The 4,844-nt window shown below is 47.0% G+C and overlaps 1 long non-coding RNA gene across 1 annotated transcript; it reads right to left on the reverse strand.

The window, feature by feature from the left end:
- Positions 1-470: 470 nt before the first annotated feature.
- On the reverse strand, positions 471-1,852 carry LOC123334232. Its single transcript, XR_006552061.2, has 2 exons — positions 1,738-1,852; positions 471-1,025 (listed from the first exon to the last, which is right to left on the reverse strand). It is a non-coding gene; the product is annotated as an uncharacterized LOC123334232 (long non-coding RNA).
- Positions 1,853-4,844: the final 2,992 nt, after the last annotated feature.

Genomic DNA, 4,844 nt, shown 5'->3' on the forward strand with positions numbered 1-4,844 from the left:
TCCGGGGACTTCCAGGTGGCAGTAGTCATAAAGAACCTGCCTGCCAATGCAGGAGATGTAAGAAACCTGGGTTTGGTCCCTGGGTTGGGAAGATCCCCTGGAGAAGGGAATGGAAACCCACTCCAGTATTCTTGCCTGGAGAATCCCACAGACAGAGGAACCTGGTGGGCTACAGTTCAAAAGGCTGCAAAGGGTCAGACACAACTGAAGTCACTTAGCACCCATGAATGCACAAAGCATACCCACAGAAGGTGGATATCCTCAAATGGCATCTGTAAGGTTAGAGTGGGCCTCTCTGTACAGGAAAGGTCAACAGAGGTCCTTCCAGGGACACCCTGTGAGTGTAGACCAGGTGACCTCCCACAACTCCTGAACCAGGATTTCCCCAGGCAGGGCAGGGCTGAGCCACATGTTGCTAACTCTGACCTGTTGGGTGCTGCTGACAAAAATAAATAAGAAGTCAGGTGGGCTCAGTGGGGAAGGTTTTTTTTATTTTGTAACTCAGATGAGGAGGCCAGAAATATTTAGGGAAAATGCAGATGTTTCCATGGGAAGATCTCAGCAGCTCAGTCTGCAGGGCACAGAGGGAGAGGATAGTGAGCAGCAGACTGGAGCGGGCATTCAGCACTTTGGTTCCAACTCTGCTTGTCACAAGTCCTTATGGGCGAGATCAGCAGCAGCCCCCAGAGCAGCAGCCAGAGCCCTCAGACTCGTGGCAGCAGCTGGAGTCCCCAGAGTGCTGGCCACCGCCACCACCACAGAAGCTGGAGCTCTGGGGTCTGTGGCAATGGGACCTGCGGCGCCTGTGGTGGCTCAGGCAGCAGCCCCCACACCCTGAGCTGCAGCAGTCCCCGGAGCTGGAGCCGCAGCAGGAGGAGACTGGGGGAGGACATGGGGGTGGGCACTTGGGGGGACACTTGGCAGGACATTTGGGAAGAGGAAACTTAGGGGTGGGGCACTTGGGAGGGGGCTGGCACTGCTGCTGGCTTTGCTGGCAGGACATCTTGCAGAGGAAGTCAGTAAACCTAGGGAGAAATGCAAAAAGCCATCAGCACACAAGTGACAAGCAGGTACACCCTATACCCTGGAGTTCATTGACTCCTCAGCCAAGACAAGCTACTTTGTGAGCAGGAGCTACAAACAGAATCTGAAAACTGACAGGAAGTGAAACAACAGCAGTAAAGCTCTCTCTCTCTTTCTTTCTGTTCTTTCCGAAAGACTCGGAACCATCTCCCTACATGGGGCCCAAAGTCAACCCCATATTGGGCTTCCCAGCCCCTTGGAAGCACTGCTGGCCATAGTTCAGAATCCTTCCCACAATGGATCCATCATTCCTAAGCATTTCCAGTGGATGCTTGTCATCTCTGAAAACCCTTATTGGATGAGAACAAGGAGGAAAAAAGATATTTACAGTTCAAGTCTTGGCAGTTTAACCCCATGTTCCTGCTTCTTCTCCTTCCTTCTTCTCTTCTTCTGCCTGGCAGCCCACAGTGGTGGGCTTTTTGTTGCCCTCCCCACCAACCTTGAATATTCTCAGCTCTACAGTCTGCTTGTCACCAGATATTTATTTGAGGATGGCTTGACAGGCTCTTTAAAGAGGCCTGGACCACAGCATCTCTGCAGGTTGCTGAATCCCTCACTTTGTTCCCACTCCCCAGAGACCCTTCCCCTCCCCCTCCTTTTTCTGCTCACTCCTTTGCAGTCCAGTCCCCAGAGTCTCCTTTTCAAAGCACTCACCTGGTCAGTGGAGGGGTGGGAACTGTCACCAACAGAGCTGAGCACTGAAGAGCCCAACACTGGAGCCCTTTTATCCTGGGCCTGGTGGCTTACCAAGGGTGAGACCCAGCCTAGGGATGCAGAGCAGTCACTTTCACAACCTGGGGTGAGTGACTCCTCACATTCCCAGTGCCTGAGATACAGAATCTCCTCACATAGGACTTAGAGGAATCCCAGAAGCCAGAGACTGCTAGCCATGTGCTTCCCAGGTCTGCTCCCAGCCAGCCATTCCCCCTCCATGCATTCATTCATAATTAGGCCAATAATCATGCATTTTCTATCTTGGGTCCAGAATTTTGCAAGATATCAATGACACGGTGATGATGCAGATTGCCTTCAGGAGCTGGTAGTCTTGGAGGATGAGTTTGTAAGGAGTGAACTGTGAGTTGTGTGTCATACGACCTTGATCTTTTGTTCATGTTCCTCATAGCTCTGGGCTCAGTGTTATCCTGCAGTCTTTCTACACGTCTATCTAAACTCAGAACCCTTTAAAAGCCATCCGTCTCTGTAGTATGTGTGTGGTACAGTATCTGGAACAATAAACTTTGGATGAAAATTAAACATCAGGAAAAAAGAAGGTAGATGTTTATGAGACCCTGAGGCAGACTCAGGCAGTCAGCATGGCAGCCTGTTGGCTTCCAGGATTCCTTGTAGCAAGATAGATTCCCAGGGAGATGTAGCATTATTTCCACTAATCCTGGATATTAGTTCCTGAGAAATATATTATTTGAGAGTATAATGGGAAGAAGTATCTGTGACAATAAAATCAAGTAGGAAGAATGAGGACCAGGGGGGATCTAGAGTAAGCATGAAAATATTGTCCTTGAAGAGTCTGATGTCTCCTGGAAGGAAGTGGACGCACAGAGGGGATAGTGATGCCATCTCAGGGGAGAGGAGACTTGAGATGTGAAGGAGCCTGGGATTTCGAATAGGTTTTTTGCTTCAGGGTTGAAGGTGAGGCCTGAACGTGCTTGGGAACTAGAATAGCTCATTTTACCATTGAAGCATTGCATTCTTTATGTGATACTTATAAGGAAGACAAATAAAATAAGACATATGTAGATTCCTTTAAGTTGACATTATGTGAGCATCTACTATCTAGAAAACTGCTGTGGATAGGGAAACATCTCTATCTAAACTTTGATGAGCCCACACTGTAGTCAGGGCAGTTTAAGAAAACAGAAGAAATCCTGTGATATGAGTTTGCCAGGTTTAATAGGCATATGTAAAGGAGCACGGCCTAATACAAACTGGACTGGTTCCTGGATAATTAGACCACATGAAGATGGGCAAGGAGATAAGGTCATTACAGGAAAGCACACGTGCACAAAAAAGGCTAGGCACAGAACTTCGGGAGTATTCCAACTTTTGATAGGCAAAGAAAATGTAAACATTTAGGAGTCTGAGAAAGAAAATTGAGGTATCTAGTTGGAAGAATCACGAGAAAGTCATGGCACTTTGGAAAAAACAGGGAAAGAATTTTTGAAACAGAAGATGCTGCCCACTTTGTGAACTGCTATAGACAGAATCCTGAGATTGGCAAGTTTAAGGGTATTGGTGGAATATAGGTCTTCCCTGGTGGCTCAGTGGTAAAGAATCTGCCTGCAATGCAGGTGACATGGGTTCAATCCCTGGGTCAGTAAGTTCCCCTAGAGAAGGAAATGGCAACTCACTCCAATATTCTTGCTTGGGAAATCCCATGGACAGAGGAACCTGGCAGGTTACAGTCCATGGGGTTGCAAAGAGTTGGACACAACTGAGCGACTGAGCAGGCACGCATGCATGTGAGACCCACTCTACTGCCTGGGCCCAGATGTTTTAGTAGGTGTGGCTTGCTTTAACTAAGCTGGGACTATTTCTAGAGGACTGGCTATAACTCCATCCCTTTGTCTCTCACCAGCTCAATAGGTAATAGTGGGTCATGAAACTAATTAAGAAATCGAGTCCTGGAATAGATTGGGTGTTTGAGACTGACATGTACACACTACAATATTTAAAATAGATATACCAGGGACTTCCCTGGTGGTCCAGTGGTTGGGAGTCCACCTGCCAATGCAGGGGGCACAGATTTGATCCCTGGTGCAGGAATATCCCACTTGCCAGACGGCAACTAAACCCATGCACCACAACTACTGAATCCGAGCTCTAAAGCTTGAGAGCCACAACTACTCAGCCCAAATGCCTAGAGACCATGCTCAGCAACAGGAGAGGCCACCATGACTAAACAACAACAAAGGTAACGGTGCTTTGGAACAGTTTAATGGTGAGGATTGGAATGATTTTATAGAAGTTTTGGAAAGAAACACCATAGAAAAAGCAGAGGTCATTATGTCAAGAAACTTAAAAAGACAAATGAGTAATGAAGTAGAAAAAATAGAGTGAAGAAGCGACTATTTTAATTTTATACATAGCAGTTGAGATAAGGTCATGAAGCCAAATGGGCTATGAGATATGTGGTGCTGATTCAAAGAACTATAGCTATTCAAAAGGAGGTGGCCTTAATTCACACTGGGATTTTTAAGAAAGAGTTGTTGAAAAGCTAATGTTAATTAATAAAAGTGATGGTAATACTGACTCGAAGCATACCTCCGGTCACAGGACGCTAGAGCTGACACTGCAAGAACAGAGGATTGACAAAAATGAGTGTCCTGATTAAGACAACTTGGAGGTGTTTCAGAATATTAGTTTAAAAAGACAGTCTTAGAGTCAGGCTTAAGCTGGAATCCATACTTCTCCGTGCCATCTTAAATGAGTTATACTTTTTAAGCTACAGTTGTGTTGTCCACAAAAGAGCATCATAGTTCTGCTCATCTGTATAAATAAAGTGAAATCTTGCCTGCGAAGCACGGAGCATAGTACCACACACGGTGGGAGCTCAAAAAGTGGTAGCTACTGCTATAACTCGGCGTACATAGTGGCTCGGGGGTAGAGAATATGCCTGCTGGTGCGGGAGATGCAGGTTCAATCCCTGGGTCAGGAAGATCCCCTGGAGAAGGAAATGCAAGTCACTCCAGTATTCTTGCCTGGGAAATCCCATGGACAGAGGAGCCCGGTGGGCTATAGTCCAT

Source organism: Bubalus bubalis, chromosome 6 (genome assembly GCF_019923935.1).
Source record: "Bubalus bubalis isolate 160015118507 breed Murrah chromosome 6, NDDB_SH_1, whole genome shotgun sequence".
In the NCBI taxonomy this organism is placed as follows: Eukaryota; Metazoa; Chordata; class Mammalia; order Artiodactyla; family Bovidae; genus Bubalus; species Bubalus bubalis.